General features: G+C 38.8%; 1 long non-coding RNA gene across 1 annotated transcript in view; it reads right to left on the minus strand.

Annotated features, from left to right (window-relative positions):
- Nucleotides 1–20,034, minus strand: part of LOC116097720 — a 42,941-nt gene extending 22,907 nt beyond the window's left edge. The window contains exons 1-2 of the long non-coding RNA XR_004121532.1: nt 19,982–20,034; nt 19,331–19,380 (exon numbers count right to left, since the gene is read on the minus strand). This is a non-coding gene — a long non-coding RNA (uncharacterized LOC116097720). The remainder of the gene's footprint in view (nt 1–19,330; nt 19,381–19,981) is intronic.
- Between the last annotated feature and the right edge of the window lie 2,229 nt (nt 20,035–22,263).

The following is a 22,263-nucleotide window of genomic DNA, read 5'->3' on the forward strand; positions in this document are numbered from 1 at the left end:
CTCTCTCCTTCCCCAATCTTTTTTGTAGTAAGAATAATGAGTGAAAAGTACATTTTAGCCAAGGAGGGAGTGTTTTGAAGGTTGGGTAGAGAATTCCTGCCTCTAGTTGAGTAACAGAGCACTTGTTTAATAAAAACTGGATTAAGTAGGATGAAGACAGGGACAATGCTGAGTAGCTGAAATGAGTGTATGAATGAACCAAAGGTGAGGAAGGCTTACACATTTCACAGAGTCTTTGTACTCCTACAAAAGTCATTCGCATTAGCAGTGTTATTTCCTTCTATGTTGGAGGTGTTCAACTCTGGTTATGTAATATAAATGCATGGGTAACATTTAAGATCCCTATAAATGGGAAAGAGCATTGTGTTTTCTGAAAATATCTTCATCTTTGTTTTATGTTGACATGATGTCACAGTTGAGTATTTTATAAAGTGTAACTGAATTAGGCCATAAGGATACATATCCTCAGATCCTACTTGCCTCGCCCCAGGGAAGAAAGCTGAAGGGCAAAAGATTATCAGAGGAGCGCACCTGAATTTTAAAATGATACACTTACCATAAGGAACCTGGTTCTGTGGTTAGCAGCCCTCTCCCTCACAGACATCAGTGGCACTGGGCATGGTGAAACAAACCTTTAATCCTAGCACTGGGAGGCAGAGGCAGGAAAATCTCTGTGAATTCAAGGCCAGCCTGGTCTACAGACTGGGTTCCAGGGATGTAGAGGTACACAGAGAAATTCTGTCTTGAAAAGCCAAAAGAGAGAGCAGATCCTTTGCCACAGGGCTCCATACCCAAATAGTGCCAGGAGGGAGCGAGCCTCCCAGAAGTGCTGACAGGTCTGTGAATGCAGGTAGGAACACCACTGCCACTCAGAGGAACCCACCCAGAACCATCAGGACACGGGAATCAAGGAGCTGCCTAGGACAGGAGTCTTCTGATCTCCACCTGTGCCCAGAGCTGATTCTATGCCATAGAGCATACACAAATACTGCCAGGAGAGAATTGGTCTCCCAGGAGTGCCTATGCTCTTGCAAGCACAGGTAAGAACACCACTTCTCTTCAAAATCTTGGCCCAATAGTGTCCCTTACAGAGCCATCAGGATACAGGAACCAAGGACCAGCATGGGACAGGATCCTTTTGGTTTCTGTCTACAACCCAGAGCTGACCCTATACCACAGCTCTCCATGCAAAAAATCCTTCCAGAAAAAACTGGTCTCCTAGAAGAACTGACCCACTGGCTTTTAAGAGAGACAAGTCAAAGTCAAAGACAGCAAAACCTACTCACATCAGAGATAACAAGATGGCAAGAAGCAAGGGCAAGAACTCCAAGTCTCTGAAGAAAGAAATCGAAAAAGATCTCAGGAGATGGAAAGATCACCTATGCTCCTGAATTGCCAGGATTTATGTACTAAAAATGGCCATCTTGCCAAAAGAAATCTACAGATTCAATGCAATCCCTATCAAAATTCCAACTCAATTCTTCATAGAGTTAGAAAGAACAATTTGAGAATTCATCTGTAATAATAAAACAACTAGGATAATGAAAACTCGTCTCAACAATAAAAGAAATTATGGTGGAATTACCATCCCTGACCTCAAACTGCACTACAGAGAAATAGTGATAAAAACTGCATGATGTTGGTACAGTGACAGGTAGGTGGATTAACGGAATAGAATTGAAGACTCAGAAATGAACCTAAACACCTATGGTCACTTGAATTTTGACAAAGGAACTAAAATCATCCAGTGGAAGAAAAAACAGCATTTCAGCAAATGGTACTGGTTCAAATGGCAGTCAACATGTAGAAGAATACAAACTGATCAATTCTTATCTTTCTGTACAAAGTTCAAGTACAAGTGGATCAATGATCTCTACATAAGACCAGATACACTGAATCTAAGAGAAGAGAAAGTGGGGAAGAGCCTCGAGCCCATGCGCACAGGGGGAAAGTTCCTGAACAGAAAGAACACCAGTGGCTTATGCTTTAAGAATAAGAATTGGCAAATGGGATCTCATAAAATTACAAAGCTTCTGTAAGGCAAAGGACACTGTCAATAGGACAAAACAGTAACCAACAGATTTGAAAAAGATCTTTACCAATCCTATATCTGATAGAGGGCTAATATCCAATATATACAAAGAACTCAAGAAGTTAGACTCCAGAGAACCAAATAACCCTATTAAAAAATGGGGATCAGAGCTGATCAAAGACTTCTCAACTGAGAAATACCAAATAGCTGAGAAGCACCTAAAGAAATGTTCAACATCCTTAGTCATCAGGGAAATGCAAAGCAAAACAACCTTGAGATTCCACCTCATACCATTCAGAATAGCTAAGATCAAAAACTCAGGTGACAGCAGATGATGGAGAAGACGTGGAGAAAGAGGGGTTTCATTGCTTGTGGGATTGCACGCTGGTTCAACCACTCTGGAAATCAGTTTGGCAGTTCCTCAGAAAATTGAACTTAATACTACCTGAGGACCCATCTATACCACCCCTGTGCATATACCCAGAAGCTGCCCCAACATGTAATAAGGATACATGCTCCACTATGTTCATAGCAGCCTTATTTATAATAGCCAGAAGCTGGAAAGAACCCAGATGTCACCCAGAAAAGGAATGGTTACAGAAATTGTGGTACATATCCACAATGGAGTACTACTCAGCTATTAAAAAAATGAATTTATGAAATTCTTAGTCAAATGGATGGAACTATAAAATATCATCCGGAGTGAGGTAACCCAATCACAAAAGAACACACATGGTATGCACTCACTGATAAGTGGATATTAGCCCAGAAGTTCAGAATACCCAAGATACAATTCACAAACCACAAGAAGCACAAGAAGAAGGAAAACCAAAATGTAGATACTTCAATCCTTCTTAGAAGGGGGAACAAAATATCTATGGGAGGAGGTTACAGAGACAAAGTGTAGAGCAGAGACTGAAAGAAAGGCCAGTCAGAGACGCACCACCTAAGGATTGATCCCTTATACCGTCACCAAAACCAGACACTATTGTGAATGTCAACAAGTGCTTGCTGACAGGAGCCTGATATAGCTGTCTCCTGAGGGGCTAAGGCGGTGTCTGACAAATACAGATATGGATGCTCTCAGTCAACCATTGAACTGAGCACAGGGTCCCCAATGGAGGTACAAGAGAAAAGACCCAAGGAGTTTTCAGCCCCTTAGGAGGAATAACAGTATGAACTAACTAGTACCCCCAGAGCTCTCAGGGACTAAACCACCAACCAAAGAGCACACATGGTGGGACTCATGGCTCCAGCAGCATATGAATAGCAGAGGATGGCCTAGTCGGTCATCAATGGGAGGAGAGAACGTTGGTCCTGTGAAGACTTTATGCCCCAGTATAGAGGAATGCCAGGGCCAGGAAGGGGGAGTGGTGTGTTGCTGAGCAGGGGGAGGTTGGAGGGGATAGTGGGTTTTCAGAGGGAAAACCAGGAAATGGGATAACATTTGATATGTAAATAAAGAAAATATCTAATAAAAAAAAACAAAGTAGAAATTTCATCAATTAAGAAAATCCTTGTGGCTGGGCGGTGGTGGTGCACGCCTTTAATCCCAGCACTTGCGAGGCAGAGACAGGTGGATTTCTGAGTTAGAGGCCAGCCTGGTCTATAGAGTGAGTTCCAGGACAGCCAAGGCTATACAGAGAAACCCTGTCTTGAAAAACAAAACAAAAGACAAAAAAAAAGAAAGAAAGAAAATCCTTGTGAACTAAACATGTCTTCAACTTCTACCTCTTAACACAGTGACACTGAGAATTATCAAGGTAAGAATTGTAAGGACAAATTCATACCATAGCAGTAGGTGACTCCAATACAACTCAAGCTTTAGCAGGGATAGAAGTTCAACCATTCTATGCTAGTGTGTGGACTTATTTGAGTATATACTTATTTGAAAACAAGCCTCTCATGGAGCCCTTGATATATGACTGATTATTCTTCTGTTCTAGTTATTTTGTTAATGAATGAGAATTAAATAATATAGTCCTCTATAGCTCTTGCCATGAAGTCATTTGTTAGAAAATAATCGTAGATAGGTTTGGACTGCCATACCAATTCTTACTGAGAACAGAATGCCTGGTCCCTGTGTCAATATTTCTGTCTCTGAAACCCCATCATTATTTCTGTATCACAGAATCAGAATCTCACACGTTGATACCCAGGCAACAGACTCCTTTTGGAAGTCTAGAAAAACATTGGCCAGACACAAATTTTTCACTTTCTGTTCATATATAAGCTATAACCTTTCAAATAACTCCCTCTAATAGAGAAGTCAAACCAAAGTAATGACACCCTTGATTAAATGTAACCCAGCTGGTTGCCTTTGAAATATACAACCCACAAACCCTCATCACTGTTCTCAGACCAGATGAGATCTCTGTTCTGCCTTCTGTGACTTCAAGAAGACTGTGACTGTTTAAGGTGGGACCAGCCAGGAGCTCACAGGCCCCAGAAGAGGCAGAGCAGCTGGGACAGGGTCCTTCCTTCCTCCATCTGCACCCAGGAGGTGGGGCTCTTCCACAGACCTCTGTGCACAGGTCTTGTCAGGAGAGAGCTGGTTTCCCAGGAGTGCTGACATAGGCATACAGACCAACAGGAGGAATAAGCTCCAGCTAGAGACAATAAGAACATCTAACACCAGAGATTACCAGATGCCAAAAGACAAATGTAAGACTCTTACCAACAGAAATCAAGACTACTTGGCATCATGAGAACCCAGTACTCCCACCACAGCAGGTCCTGGATACCCCAAAACAGTGGCAAACAAGATTTGGATTTGAAATCATATCTCATACTACTGATAGAGGATTGTAAGAAGGATATAAATAACTCTCTTAAAAAAATAAAGGAGAACATAGGTAAACAGGTAGAAGCCCTTAAAGGGCTTCTTAAAGGAAACACACACACACACACAAAAATCCCTTAAAGAAAGAATTACAGGAAAACACAACCAAACAGGTGAAGGAATTGAACAAAACCATCCAGGATTTAAAAATGGAAGTAGAAACAATAAATAAATCGCAAAGGGCGACAACTCTGGAGATAGAAAACCTAGGAAAGAAGTCAGAACTCATAGATGCAAGCATCACTATCTTAGTCAGGTTTGTATTCCTGCACAAACATCATGACCAAGAAGCAAGTTGGGGAGGAAAGGATTTATTCAGCTTATTTCCACATTGCTGTTGATCACCAGAGGAGTCAGGACTGGAACTCAAGCAGGTCAGGAAGCAGGAGCTGATGCAGAGGCCATGGAGAGATGTTTCTTACTGGCTTGCTTTTCCTGGCTTGCTCAGCCTGCTCTCTTATAGAACCCAAGACTTCTAGCCCAGGGATGGCATGACCCACAAGGGGTCCTACACCCTTGATCACTAATTGAGAAAATGCCCCACAGCTGGATCTCATGGAGACACTTCCCAAGCTAAAACTCCCTTCTCTGTGATAACTCCAGCCTGTGTCAAGTTGACACACAAAACTAGCCAGTACAATCACCAACACAAGAGACTAAAGAGAAAATTTCAGGTACAGAAGATACCATAGAAAACATTCACACAACAGTCAAAGAAAATGCGAAGTGCAAAAAGATCCTAACTGAAAACATCCAGAAAAATCCAGGACACAATGAGAAGATCAAACCTAATGATAATAGGTATAGAAGACAGTGAGGATTTCCATTTTAAAGGGCTAGTAAATATCTTCCACAAAATTATAGAAGAAAACTTCCCTAACCTAAAGAAAGAGATACACATGAACATACAAGAAGCCTACAGAACTCCAAATAGATTGGACCAGAAAAGAAATTCCTCCTGCCACATAATAATCAAAAACACCAAATGCACAAAACAAAGAAAGAATGTTAAAAGCAGTAAGGGAAAATGGTCAACTAACATGTAAAGGCAGACCTATCAGAATTACACAAGATTTCTTAACAGAGATTATGAAAGCTACAAGTTCCTGAGCAAATGTCATACAAACCCTAAGAGAACATGAATACCAGCCCAGACTACTATACGCAGCAAAGTTCTAAATTATTGTAGATGGAGAAACCAAGATATCCCATGAAAAAAACAAATTTATACAATATCTTTCCACAGATCCAGCCTTACAAAGGATAATAGGTGGAAAATGCCAACACAAGGAGGGAAACTATATGCTAGAAAAAGCAAGAAAGTAATCTTTCAACAAAACTAAAAGAAGATAGCCACATGAACAGAATTCCAATTCCAATAACAAAAATAACAGGAAGCAACAACTACTTTTCCTTAATATCTCTTAATATCAATGGACCCAATTCTCCAATAAAAAGACATAGATTAACAGGCTGGTTACCTAAAAAGGACCCAACATTTTGCTGCATAGAGGAAACCCACCTCAGTGACAAAGACAGTCACTACCTCAGAGTAAAAGGCTGAAAAACAATTTTTCAATCAAATGGTCCCAAGAAACAAGCTGGAGTAGCCATTCTAATATTGAATAAAATTGACTTTCCACCTAAAGTTATCAAAAAAGATAGGAGGGATAATTCATTCTCATCAAAGGTAAAATCTACCAAGATGAACTCTCAATTCTAATCATCTATGCTCCAAATGCAAGGGCACCCACATTCATAAAAGAAACTTTACTAAAGTTCAAACAACACATTGCACACCACACAATAATAATGGGAGACTTCAACATCCCATTCTCATCAATGGACAAATCATGGAAACAGAAACTAAACAGAAAACAGAAACTAACCGAAGTTTTGGACCAAATAAATTTAACAGATATCTATAGAACATTTTATCCAAAAACAAAAGGATATACCTTCTTCTCAGCACCTCATGGTACCTTCTCCAAAATTGGCCATATAATCAGTCACAAAACAGACATCAACAGATACAAGAATATTGAAATAATCCCACACATCCTATCAAATCACCACAGATTAAAGTTGGTCTTCAATAGCAACAAAAATAACAGAGAGCCCACATATACATGGAAGCTGAACAACACCCTACTCAATGATAACTTGGTCAAGGAAGAAATAAAGAAAGAAATTAAAGACTTTTTAGAGTTTAATGAAAATGAAGCCACAACATACCCAATCTTATGGGACTCAATGAAAGCAGTCCTAAGAGGAAAACTCATAGCTCTGAGTGCCTCCAAAAAGAAACTGGAGAGAGCATACACTAGCAGCTTGACAACACATTTGAAAGCTCTAGAACAAAAAGAAGCAAACTCACCCAAGAGGAGTCTGCAGGAAAAAATTAAACTCAGGGCTGAAATCAACTAAGTGGAAACAAAAAGAAATGTACAAAGAATTAACAAACTAGGAGCTGGTTCTTTGAGAAAATAAACAATAGAGATAAACCTTTAGCCAGAGGGCACATAGACAGTATCCTAATTAACAAAATCAGAAATGAAAAGGGAAGCATAACAACAGAAACTGAGGAAATCCAAAAAAATCATCAGATCCTACTACAAAAGCCTATACTCAACAAAACTGGAAACCCTGGATGAAATGGACAATTTTCTAGACAGATACCAGGTACCAAAGTTAAATCAAGATCAGTTAAATGATCTAAACAGTTCCATATCCCCTAAAAAAATAGAAACAGTCATTAATAGTCTGCCAACCAAAAAAAGCCCAGGACCAGATGGGTTTAGTGCAGAGTTCTCTCAGACCTTCAAAGAAGACCTAATACCAATACTCCTCAAACTATTCCACAAAATAGAAACAGAAGGTATTCTACCTAACTCATTCTATGAAGCCACAATTACTCTAATACCTAAACCACACAAAGACCCAACAAAGAAGGAGAACTTCAGACCTATCTATCATGATCAAGTAGGCTTCATCCCAGGGATGCAGGGATATTTCAATGTATATGGAAATCCATCAACAGAATCCACTATATAAACAAACTCAAAGGAAAAAAAATATGATCATCTCATTAGATGCTGAGAAAGCATTTGACAAAATTCAACACCCCTTCATGATAAAAGTCTTGGAATAATCAGGAATTCAAGGTCCATACTTAAACATAGTAAAAGCAATATGTAGCAAACCAGTAACCAACATCAAACTAAATGGAGAGAAACTTGAAGTAATCCCACTAAAATAAGGGACTAGACAAGGCTGTCCACTCTCTCCCTACCAATATAGTACTTGAAGTCCTAGCCAGTGCAATTAAACAACAAAAAGGAGATCAAAGGGCTACAACTTGGAAAAGAAGTAGTCAAATTATAATTATTTGCAGATGATATGACAGTATACTTAAGTGACTCCAAAATTTCCACCAGAGAACTCCTAAACCTGATAAACAACTTCAGCAAAGTAGCTGGATATAAAAGTAACTCAAACAAATCAGTGGCCTTCCTCTACACAAAGGATAAATAGGCTGAGAAAGAAATTAGAGAAAGAACACCCTTCACAATAGTCACAAATAATATAAAATACCTAGGTGTGACTAATCAAACAAGTAAAATATCTGCATAAAAAGAACTTCTGATTTGATTTCTTCTCTGAAGGAACAAATCAAAAAGATCTCAGAAGATGGAAAGAGCTCCCTTGCTCGTGGATTGGCAGGAATAATATAGTAAAAACGGCCATTTGCTGAAAGCAATCTACAGATTCAATGCAATCCCCATCAAAATTCCAACTCAATTCTTCACAGAGTTAGAAAGAACAATTTGCAGATTCATCTGGAATAACAACAAAACCTAGAATAGAGAAAACTCTTCTCAATAATAATAAAAGAACTTCTGGTGGAATCACTATCCCTGACCTCAAGCTACACTACAGATCCATAGTAATAAAAACTGCATGGTATTGGTACAGTGACAGGCAGGTAGATCAATAGATTAGAATTGAAAACCCAGAAATGAATCCAAACACCTTTGGTCACTTGAATTTTGACAAAGAAGCTAAAACCATCCAGTGGAAAAAAGATAGCATTTTCAACAAATGGTGCTGGTTCAAATGGCAGTTAGCATGTAGAAGAATGCAAATTGATCCATTCTTATCTCCTTGTACAAAGCTCAAGTCCAAGTGGATCAAGGACCTCCACATAAAACCAGATACACTGAAACTAATAGAAAAGAAAGTGGGGAAGAGCCTTGAGCACATGAGCACAGGGGAACACTTCCTGAACAAAACACCAATAGCTTATGCTCTAAGATCAAGAATTGACAAATGGGACCTCATAAAATTGCAAAGCTTTTGTAAGGCAAAGGGACTGTCAATAGGCCAAGAAGGCAACCAACAGATTGGGAAAAGATTTTTACCAACCCTACATCTTATAGAGAGCTAATATTTGATATATACAAAGAACTCAAGAGGTTAGACTCCAGAGAACCAAATAACTCTATTAAAAAATGAGGTACAGAACTGGCAAGATGGCTCAGTGGGTAAGAGCACTGACTGCTCTTCCCAAGGTCCCAAGTTCAGATCTCAGCAACCACATGGTGGCTCACAACCATCTATGATGAGATCTGACGCCCGCTTCTGGTGTGTCTGAAGACAGCTACAGTGTATTACTCTGGTGCGAGTGTGCTGGAGCAAGCAGGGCTGGAGTGAACAGGTGGTCAGAGCAAGCAGAGGTCCTGAGTTCAATTCCCAGCAGCCACATGATAGCTCATGGCCATCTGTACAGCTACAGTGTACTCATACACACACACACACACACACACACACACAAAGTGAATAAATCTAAAAGAAATGGGGTATAGAACTAAACAGAGAATTCTCAACTGAGGAATACTGAATGGCTGAGAAGCTAAAGAAATGGTCAACATCCTTAGTCATCAGGGAAATGCAAAACAAGTCAACTCTGAGATTCTGACCTCCAGTCAGAATGGCTAAAGTCAAAAACTCAGGTGACAGCAGATGCTGGTGAAGATGTGGAGAAAGAGGAACACTCCTCCATTGTTGGTGGGATTGCAAGCTGGTACAACTACTCTGGAAATCAGTTTGGCAATTCCTCAGAAAATTGGACATAGTACTACCTGAGGACCCAGCAATACCACTCCTAGGCATATACCCAGAAGAGGCTCCAACATGTAATAAGGACACATGCTCCACTATGTTCATAGCAGCCTTATTTATAATAGCCAGAAACTGGAAACAACCCAAATGTCCCTCAACAGAGGAATAGGTACAGAAAATGTGGTACAGTTACACAATGGAGTACTTCTAAGCTATTAAAAACAATGAATTTATGAAATTCTTAGGCAAATGTATGAATCTGGAGGATGTCATCCTGAGGGAGGTAACCCAATCACAAAAGAATACAGGGTATGCACTCACTGATAAGTGGATATTTGCCCAGAAGTTCAGAATAACCAAGATACAATCAACAAACCACATGAAACTCAAGAAGAAGTAAGACTAAAGTGTGGATATTTCAATCGTTCTTAGAAGGGGGGGAAAATATCCATGGAAGGAGTTACAGAGATGAAGTGTAGAACAGAGACTGAAGGAATGACAATCCAGAAACTGCTGCACCTGGAGATCCATTCCATATACAATCAGCAAACCTAGACATTATTGTGGATGCCGACAAGTGCTTGCTGACAGAAGCCTGATGTAGCTGTCTTCTGAAAGGTTCTCACAGTAGCTGATTAATACAGAAGTAGAGGCTCACAGCCATTAATTGGACTAAGCACAGGGTCCCCAATGAAGGAGCTAGAGAAAGGACCCAAAAAGCTGAGGGGTTTTGTAGCCCCATAGAAGAAACAACAATGTGAATCAACTAGTATCCCCCAGAACTCTCAGGACTAAACCACCAACTAAAGAGTACACATGGTAGGACTCATGGCTCCAGTCACATATGTAGCAGAGGATGGCCTAGTCGATCATCAATGGGAAGAGAGGCCCTTGGTCCTGTGAAGGCCAAGTAGGGAAATGCCAGGGCCAGGAAGCAGGAAAAGGTGGGTTGTTGGGCAGGGGGAGAGGGAAGAGAATGGAGGGTGGGGGTGGTTAGGAGTGGATACCAGGAAAGGGGAGAACATTAGAAGTGTAAATAAAGAAAATATCTAATAAAAAATTTTTTTAAATACAAAAGTTTGTTGCCAAATAAATCCTTAATTTATCTTTAAAAAAAAAAAGAATGTAGTTTAGATGTGATTCATTCTCTTGCAGACCCAATATTCCATTTAAGTGAACATTTTTTGTAAACTGATGCTCTCATTGTATGAAAAATGTATTTTACATGGGTTGTATTGCACTATAATTATTTCATTTATAATTGATAAGTACCAGTCTTTTCCTTCTAAAAAGCACAAGTAGCTAATGACTACATCCCACAAAAATACATAAGTATGCTGCAACCAGTCCCACAACACCAAGAGGAAGCTCCACTCCCAGGTGCTCTGACACTCTCAGGATCAGAGGTGAGGAGGACCCAACATCTGTCCCAACACCTGGAGTAACTGGGACCAGTAGGACCAGGCACACAGGAACTATACCAATAGAGTAGCTTGGGTTCCTTCCAGTCTCTCTGGGCTAGTGTCCTGAGCAGACCTTGAGCCCAGACTCCACAGCCAGTCCCACAACACACAGAGGAAGTTACTGCACTCCCAGATGCTCTAACAAGCCCAGGGTCACAGGATCTCAGAATCACAGGATCACAGAGACAGCCTGACTCTGAGGAGTTCTGATACAACCAGGATCACAAGAAGGAATGATTCCAGTCAGATTTAGCAAGGGCAGGTAGCACTAGAGATAACCAGATGGCGGGGGCAAGCTTAGAAAATAAACAACACAAACCAAGGTTACTTGGCTTCATTAGAACCCAATTCTCCCACCATAGCAAGTCCTGGACACACTATCACACTGGAAAAGCAAGATTCAGATCTAAAATCACTTATCATGATGATGATACAGGACCTTAAGAAAGACATAAATAGCACCCTCAAAAAAATACAGGAGAACACAGGTAAACAGCTAGAAGCTCTTAAAGAGGAAACACAAAAATCCCTTAAAGAATTACAGGAAAACACAATCAAACAGGTGAAGGAAATGAACAAAACCATCCAGAATCTTAAAATGGAAATAGAATCAATAAAGAAATCAGAAAGAGAGACAACCCTGGAGATACAAAACCTAGCAAAGAAATCAGGAGCCATAGATTCAAGCATCACCAACAAAATATAAGAGATAGAAGAGAGAATCTCAGGGTCAGAAGACACCATAGAAAACATTGACACAACAGTCAAAGAAAATGCAAAAAGCAAAAAGCTCCTAACCCAGAATATCCAGGAAGTCCATGATGCAATGAGAAGAACAAACTTAAGGATAATAGTTATAGAAGAGAGTGAAGACTCCCAATGTAAATATCTTCAACAAAATTATAGAAGAAAACTTCCCTAATCTTAAGAAAGAGATGCCCATGAATATACAAGAAGCCTACAGAACGCCAAATAGACTGAACCAGAAAAGAAATTCCTCCCGTCACATAATAATAAAAACACTAAATGCACTAAACAAAGAAAGAATTTTAAAAGCAGTAAGGAAAAAAAGGCAAGTAACATATAAAGGCAGGCTTATCAGAATTACACCAGACTTCTCACCAGTGACTATGAAAGTTAGAAGATCCTGGGCAGATGTCATACAGACCCTACAAAACCACAAATGCCAGCCCAGGCTACTATACCCAGCAAAACTCAATTACCATAGATGGAGAAAACAAGATATTCCATGACAAAACAAAATTTACACAATATCTTTCCACAAATCCAGCCCTACAAAGGATAATAGATGGAAAACATCAACATAAGGAGCAAAACTACACCCTAGAAGAAGCAAGAAAGTAATCTTTCAACAAATCCACACAAATCCAATTCCATCTCTTATAACAAAAGCAACAGGAAATGACAACTACCTTTTCTTAATATCTTAATATGAAAATTAATATTAGCAACATATCCTAAGCAATTGAAATCCAAAACATGAGGAATTAGAAATTTGTTGATTGTCATCCAATGAAACTGTCCCGCAGTTTCACGAACCGGGTTCTGCCTCTACCAAAGGGAGAAAGGAGACCTGAAACACAGACTTCGAGAACAAAAGGACACAAAGCCAAGTTGATGGCTTCCAATCAAGGCTTGCCTTTACTTTTGGGGTTCAGCATTTATATACAAGAAAGCAAAACTGAATCTCTAGGTTACAATGACATTTGAATAATATAAGCAATTTGGGAGGAGTCAGGAAGAGTCCGAACAAGTCAAAGGGGAAGTCAAAGGGAAGCTGGCTGCTGGGCTGAAGGTGATGGCTCAGGGCGTCCTGCAGGTCTCAACTCCGGGCAGTGGCCAGAGGCCCAGTCCACAGTGGAGGAGGTCAACAACAGATGTCCTCAGGCTGCAGCCATGCCAGCCAGCAGGAGTAGTTTCCTCTGGAATCCTCGAAGGTGGAACTCAGAGTAGTGAGCCTTTGTTTCAGGCCCAGCAGGCATGAGTTGAGTCTCTCATCACAAGCTCCGGTGTCTTGCAGCTGAGGCAGAAGGGAGGGACCCAACAATCCAATGGTCTCTCTAATTCAGTAATTGGAGTAATTGGTCCAATATTGTACAATCTATATATACTTTCAGCTTGTTTGTGACAGTGTCTTGAAGGAAATGAGCAACTTAAGGGTCTTGAAATCTTGCTTCTCCTATCTCAGCCTCTCTATTAGTAGTATTGTTTATTTCATGTTTTTACACTATACTATGGTTTTCAGAACAGCTTATATATTTCAAAAGTATTTATATACTCAAAAGAAACATAGACAATTAACTAGGGAGGTTGCTTGTAAGAGAACAATAAAGAGTGAGATGAATGCTTTGCTTGACATTTGTAACTCTTGTATCAAGTTTGAAGAAGAGGACTTTATAAGTTACTCTTTCTCTGAGATGAATGCTTTTCCAAATTATCACAGCTAATGAACCAAATTCTTACCCTCACCTAATGTCTGTGCCACCCTCCAAGCAGAAACATTGTTCATTGAAACAGTTGGTGAATGACTTTATGGATAGACCATCTTAATACCTACACCATTTCTTAAATGAATGTAACCCGTTCTCTGTGGGCTGAGAATAAAGTCACTCACTCAAGTCAAATAGCTTTCACCATAACAGGAAGTCTGTATCCAAAAATCGAGCCTACAATTCATTTCTTGGTGCAGTAGAACTGTCAACTCTCAGCTTAACTATGATGGAGGTAAAATCCTTTGGTGATGTGAGGGTCATTGAAATACAGCCAATGAAATACAAGATCTAAAAATTGTTCTTATTTTGGGCTTGTACCACAGTAAGAGCCAAGATTTTAAACTCTACTAAATACAAAACAAATAAAAAGACTTTATATATTTATATTCATTTGAGAAAATACTAGTAGTGATGTATTATTTTGAAGTATACAGCTAATATGCTTGGAGTTATTAAAATTTATATTGGGAAAAAATGTATTTCCCCTATTGATGTAGACGAGCATCTACATAAGACTGTTAAATTGATTGTTGTTTTATATCAAACAATTTTTATAATACTCATTTTTATTGTTATAATGTTTTATAAATTTTAAAGAATATGACAAAAAGGATATTGTAAGTATTGAAGGGGAGCCTCTGGAAGGAGTGGGGGTACAAAAGGGAAACAAGAATGTGATTTAATTCTATTTACTTAAAATATGTTCTTAAATGTTAACAAATTCACATAAATTGAAATCATGCAATAAAAGTTTAAAAAAATACATAAGTATATTTATGTGTTGGCCTTCACTACTATTTTTCTATTTGTAGTCTGCTATCATTTTTTTTTTTTTTTTTACTAATATGGACTTGATTTATTTTGGTGCTCAGTTAGAATGCTTCTTTGTTTGCTTGCTTTTGAGGCAGAGTCTCTTTTTGTAGCTCAGCTGCTCTGGAACTCACATCTCTCTGGTCCCAGCCTCCCAAGTGTTTGGATTAGAGGCCTAGCCACCCTGTCAATTAATCTTTTTTTTACCCCAAAATTTTTACCACTGTCTCCTCCCTACAACAGTTTTTATTCCTCTTCCTGCACCTGGAAAATCAAGTTCAAATGTAGAAACCATTTGCAGACCATTTTAGCACATACAGGCATATATACAAGTGGTTCCTGAAGAAATAAAATCTCATTGTGGATATTCTGCTTACTGTCTTCTACTGCATGCATTATTACCTCCTAAAAGTTTCCCAATTCTTTTACGAATCCATTTTCACTAGGTGCAAGATAATGAATTATATGAAGATCCTGTACCCCAGTCATTACAATGAATATAACTACCTTCCTGTTTGCTAATAGAATGCTTAATCAAGAGTCCTTGTATATAAATATTTGTATATTGGTGTTTGCAGATCTACATCCTCAGTACCATATAGGAAATCCTAATAGTCTTAAATCTTGATAACTACTTCTAGTTTTTTTAATCCAAAATACTAATAATTCATACACCCAATAGAAGTATTTGCAAATAACACTTTTCCTTAGACCAAGAAGTAATAAAGACATTTCCATAATTTCATTCAGTGTGGTTTAGAGTAACATCTTATTAATACTTTAAGTTATGGTTCGCTGACTTAGCAAGTTTGATCATCATTTCTTATAATTTTTAATCTTTGGGCTTTAATCCTGTGTTTTTTGGAAATGTATACCCTCAACAATTTGAAAGAGATGTCCAAAAATGTACCATTTAAGAAAAAAAAAATACACACACTTCAGCTTTGTTTATAATAAATGACTTGTTATTTTGAGTTTTTTCCTAGTTTTCTAATGATGAGCATTACTGTAAATCCCTAATATACATTTTAGATGGCATTTTCATTCTCTGTTGGTAGAGAATTGATTAGTTTATTTAAATTTCTTTTATGGTGAATCTTGTATTAAATTCTGCTGCCAGGTCTCCTGATAATAAATGATCATTTCTAAAATAAAAATGTTATCATAGCATATTAGTATATAACTCTTTGATAGATTATAAACTATTTTATCATCTAGTTTATAGTTTAACATATGTTGAATAAAACTGGTGTACAATTTAAGGGGATATAAAATGTTATACTTGCAGTCTTGTGGATATGCATACCATGTCACTCAGATAACATTGTTTTATTCAAAACAACTTTTTTGTTTGTTTGTTTGTTTGTTTTGGGACAGGGTTTCTCTATGTAGCCCTGACTGTCCTGGAACTCACTCTGTAGACCAGGCTGGCCTCAAACTCAGAAATCTGCCTGCCTCTGCCTCCCAAGTCCTGGGATTAAAGGTGTGCGCCACTACTGCCTGGCTAAAAACAACTTTTAAAAGTTTTCTCTTCTAGATCTGTTTCAAACTAAAACCTTATTATAAAATTTCCTAATAAATATAAATTCAAATATCTTTAAATTTAGTATCTAATGAAAGTTTATTTGTATACTTAGTTCTGTATTTGTACATAAAATTTTTACAGTAAGTACACTTCCTCATAAATAGTAATTCATTACTATATATTATTCTTCTTTCTCCTAATAATAATAGACATCCTTAAAATTCAGCTTCTCTGATACTTGAATTACCACACTGGCTTTCCTATGTGTTTACTTTTATCATCAATCCCTTGCTCAGCCCTTTGATGTTGAATGGTTCCTGTTAATGCCATACATAGCATGCTTTCTCCTGTAGCCTAGCATCCTTTCTTATAGAGATTCTCTCAATTAACACTTTCAGTGAAGAGGAATATAATTTCTTACTTCTTTCAGTGTCGGTACTATATACTGCATTTGGTTTAAACATGAATTTGATCATAAATGGTAAATTTGAAAAAATTAAACATAAAACAAATTTTAGCTTCTAGTTAATGATAGAATTTCAATTTTCAGGAGACCTGGACAAAAGCAGAGTACAACACTGGGTGAAGGCAGCTCTGTCAAACTGACAGAAGAGCCTCCCCATACCCCCCATCCAGCTCTGTCAAACTGACAGAAGAGCCTCCCCATATCCCCCACCCAGATGCTAAGAGACAAGACACTAGATGTCAGAAACTCTGACTAGCACCAGCCACAACACCTTTTCCTGTATGCATGTATACTCTGGTACAACACTGGGTGAAGGCAGCTCTGTCAAACCGACAGAAGAGCCTCCCCATACCCCCCACCCAGATGCTAAGAGACAAGACACTAGATGTCAGAAACTCTGACTAGCACCAACCACAACACCTTTTCCTATGCATTCCTGTGTACACACATACACACACACACACAGACACACACACACACGGACACACACACATACATTAGGTACAGTGAGATTAAGCAATAGTAATTAATGAAGTAGAGCAACTATAACATATTTTAATATATTGATTATGGGCAGGGGTATGCTCTGGAAAAATGTGTCATTAGACAGTTTTTATTGTGTAAACACCATAGAATGCACCTAGACAAAGCAAGGTGGTATACTCTTTTACACACTTAGGATATATAGTATATAGGGCATACCCTGTTATTCTGGGGCCATTATAAAAGTAACATTAGCAGAAATAAAGGATGCAGGCCTGAGACACAGTGTATGTGAGACTGTCCACAGAAAAACAGGACATACTATAGTAAATCATATTATATGTAGAAGGAAAACTCTCTAAAATAATGATAAAAGCACAGCATAACAAATATGATACGTTTGTTTACCACAACATCATCAATAAGAGGACCTTCATACACATGATCCATTGTTGAATAAGTATTATTCTGTGACACATGACTCTGCTAGAATAAAATAACCTTCTGTGCCACTGAACTTTGAAGCTATTATTCAGTAGCATAATACTTGCTTGCATACAGGTCAAACATCACCCTTTGGTGATGCCTCATAACTGTCATTGTCACAGCAAATATTATATACACTATTGAGTGCTGGAATCAGGGAAGACCTAGGTCCTAAGTGAGAGGGAGCTTGAGAGAATTTCTTCATTCTGAGAATAATATGCAGTTTAAAACACATCAATGGTTCATTTCTGGACTTTTCCACATGTGCTGGAAAGTTTTATGCCAAGCTGATACAAGTTAAAGTCATCGGAGAAGAGGAAACCAAAGTTAATAAAATGCCTCTATAAGATCTGACTGTGAGTGAGCCTGTAGGGCATTTTCTTAACTGGTGACTGCTTCTTAAGGGCTCAACCCCATTGTAAGTGGTGCCATCCCTGGGCTCGTGGTCCTGGGTTCACTACACAACCAGGCTGAACAAACCATGAGGAGCAAGCCAGGATGTAGCAAGTCTCCATGTCCTCTAAATCAGATTCTCACCCTGCTTGCGTTGTAGATCTCTTTCCCTCCACAACTTGCCTATGCTCATAGTGTTTCATCGCAGCAGTAGCAACCCTAACTGAGACAGCATGTAACCTGTTTGGATCTATGGACAAGGAAAACCACAGAAAGTGAAAGCAGGGGAAATAACAGTTTGTCCAGACCTAGAGGAAAAGTCTGAGTAGTATACATACTAGCACTGGAATGATAGTAGTTACCATACATGATATACATGGCCAAAAATTCACTTACTGAAACAAAATGGGAAGAAAATAAAAGCAAAAGTCATCAGGACAGAAAGTCACACAACAGAGGTGAATGAGAAAAGAAGGAAGAAACAAAGGGAGAACACAAGAACAGAAAAAAATTATCTAAGAAGTGGACATGGGTCTTCATTTATCAATAATAAAATTGAGTGTAAATTCACCCAAATAAAAAAATGTGCTGATATAACAGATGGAGAAATAACACACAATATGCTTATTTATAAGAAAATCACTTAATAAAAGAATTAGTGAAAATGAAATTATAAAGTTTTACCATGCAGATAAAAAGCAAAAAATAAACAAGAATATGTAGCTTCATATCAGTTACCAGAAATACCCTTTAATGTCAGAAACCTAAAGTAACAAGGAGCATCACCATGTAATGATAAGTGTGTCATTTCCATGGGAAAAAAGAATTGTAAAGAGATGCACCCCAGTGCACGGCAGCAGTTGGTTTAATTCTAGTGACAGTAGAGTGGAAAGGAGAGGTGGGCGGCATTCAGTGATCATCCTGCAGTCATTAATGGATAAGCCATCCTGCTTTAACCTCAAAGTCCACAAATAAGCATTACAATTAAACTATGCCAGAGATCAAATGGATACAATAACATTTCCAAAATATTTCCTCCAATAGCCATGAAACACACACTTTTTCTGATTACCACGTGAAGCATTGCCCAGGATAGACAGACCATAAAGATTCAATACATCAAAAACCATTAAGTCAAAGTATGTGTTTTCTCTATTCACATTGAATTATAACTGTAAACCAACTTTGAAACTTACTTTAATTTGATCCATAAGGACTTTATACATGTATTCAAATGCAGAGTGTCCTATAAATATAAAAAATTAGAAATAAAGACATTTTTTTAAAGATTCCAGTTCCCTCTCCTTCTCCCTCTCTCCCTCCCTTTCCGTCCCTCTCTCTCTCTCCCTCTCTCTCCCTCTTTTTCCCTTTCTCTCCCTCTCTTCCTCTCCCTCCCTCTCCCTCTCTCTCCCTCCCTCTCCCTCTCTTCCTCTCCCTCTCTCTCCCTTTTTGTGTGTGTGTGCACACGCGCGCACACACACACACACACACACACACACGTGTATATGCCACAGTGCACATACAGAAGTCTGACAGCACAATCTTGTTTCTAGTTATGTTGCCCAGACTACCACTTTTGTGAGCTGAAGAGTGTCTCCCTACCTCCCATCTCATATCAGACCACTGGGATTACAGGCTATCAAATCAGGTTTTCTATGGATTCTGAGGTTTGAAGTCAGTTCCTCACCTTTGCTCAGCACACACTTCACACTATGAGCCGCATCCCCACCACATAAGATTACAGACTATGATGACCCTTTGTCTCAGGGTTCTATTGCTGTGAAGAGAGAGACACTATGACTACAGCAAGTCTTATAAAGAAAAACATTCAGTTGGGGCTGGCTTACAGTTCAGAGGTTTAGTCCATTATCATCAAGTTGTGAAGCATGACAGTGTGGAGACAGATTCAGTCCTGTAGAAGGAATTGAGAGTTCTACATCTTGATCTACAGGCAGCAGGAAATAAACTGAGACACACTTCCCTCAACAAGCCACACCTGCCCCAGCAAGACCATACCTCCTAATAGTGTTATTTCCTGTAAGCCTATGGAAGCCATTTTCTTTCAAACCACCACACCCGTGTTCCATCACTTCATTACAACTTACCAGCTGAAATCTTTTAAATGCCTTTTAGAAGGAAACTGAAGACTTTCAGAGGTTAAGGTATCTTCTTTATTATAATAGATATATTTATATACATATATGTATTTAAATCATTTAACACTCATGACTGTTCTGCCATTTTTATAAGGTACCTATCTTTTTTAAATGACATAAGCACAGTTTTCAGTGTTGTATTTATAACACCATTTTCACTTTAAACTCTACCCTTTGTGCATTGCAATTTTGTCAAGGACAATTGCTCTTATAAACAGGTATGTAGAGTTGTACTAGTGACTAGATTATACATCTTTTCCTTTTTCATTTTACTTCTAGTGAAGCTGTTATGATTTTATTATTTTACTCATATTAATTGATTTATTTTATATCTTTTCTATTTTAATGGTCATAATAGAGAACATCTTTACAGGACACCCTTTCTCGTCTCTCTAATATTTAAAAATTTGTGGACTGGAAATGTAGCTCAGTTACCAGAGTGCTTCTTTAGCATGCAGGGATCTCTGGGTTCAGTCCCCAGCACCTCATCAACTTAGTCAAAAAGACTTGTAATTCCAGCCTTACAAAATGGAGGCCAGAGACTCATATATTCAAGGTAATCTCTGATTAATTAGCAAATCTGAGGCCAGTTTGGACTATATAAGACTATGAATAAAAAGCAAAATTAATTTTAAAAATCATATAATAATCATAGCAAGATGCTACAATTTTTCCCTGACTCTTGTTTTCCAAACCCTTCCTGGCAACTGTACACACACACACACACACACACACACACACACACACACGGACCCACAGACACCACGGACACACATTGACACACATGGACACATAAATGTGCCAGTTACTCACATTTAGCTCTCCTTCTTCCTTGTGACCCAGACAAAACTATTTGATTACTTTCACTTCTCTCTAATCTGTTCTAATGTATTCAGTTTTCCTACATAATATTTTGCACTTTTATTTCAAGGCTGAATTATTTCCCCGTATAGCCCCTTCCATTTCAAGACTCATACTTAGCACTGATATACTAATGGAAGCAGCCAGATGTAGCTAAGCAGTTATTTAACCTCATCCTCTATCTTAGGGCTACCTTCATTTTGCTTAGATTTGATAATTTCCAAATTACTGCTGTCTTAGGGTTTTACTGCTGTGAACAGAGACCATGAGCAAGACAACTCTTATAAGGACAACATTTAATAAGGACTGGCTTACAGGTTCAGACGTTCAGTCCATTATCATCAAGGCAGGAACATGGCAGCATCCAGAAAGGCATGGTGCAGAAGGAGCTGAGAGTTCTACATCGTCATCAGAAGGCTGCTAGCAGAATACTAGCTCCCAGGCATCTAGGATGAGGATATTTTTTAAAGCCCACACCCACACGGCCACACCTACAACAAGGCACACCTCCTAACAGTGCCACTCCCTGTGCCAAGCTTATATAAACCATCACAACCACAACGGTGCCTTCTAAGGCAGTACTGTGATGGTTAACACTGGTTGTCAGCTTCAATAGATTCTGGGCCTACCAAGACACATGCCTCCAAGAGATCTCTGAGGCTATTTCCTAAAAATAACTAGCTAAAGCACTGAGACTGCCTCCTGAAGTAAGCAACATCTTGCAATAGCACAGATATAAAGATGTTTAGGGGAAAGAAGCATCGTTTGCCTGCCTGCCTTTTTTTCCCTGCTGGTAAGTACATCTACTTTGTTGCTGTCACTACTGCTGCCAGCCTTCACTGACATTGGAACTCAGCTTCTTTATCCTTCCAATATGTCTCTCAGGACTGCCCCAGGCCTTCAACATGAGATTAGAGTTGCTAGGGCATTCAACTTTATGGACTAAACAGCTACCGGATATGTTGTTTCTCCAGTGTGCAACCACTTATTGTTAGACTACCCAGCCTACATCAAGTAAGCCAATGTAGTGAATGCTGTTAGTACTACAAGACTCCATCAAACCTAGCAACAGCCAGGTCTGGCTTGCTATAAAAGGACTGTTTGGTCTCTTA

This window comes from Mastomys coucha, unplaced genomic scaffold, assembly GCF_008632895.1.
Source record: "Mastomys coucha isolate ucsf_1 unplaced genomic scaffold, UCSF_Mcou_1 pScaffold2, whole genome shotgun sequence".
Taxonomy (NCBI): Eukaryota; Metazoa; Chordata; class Mammalia; order Rodentia; family Muridae; genus Mastomys; species Mastomys coucha.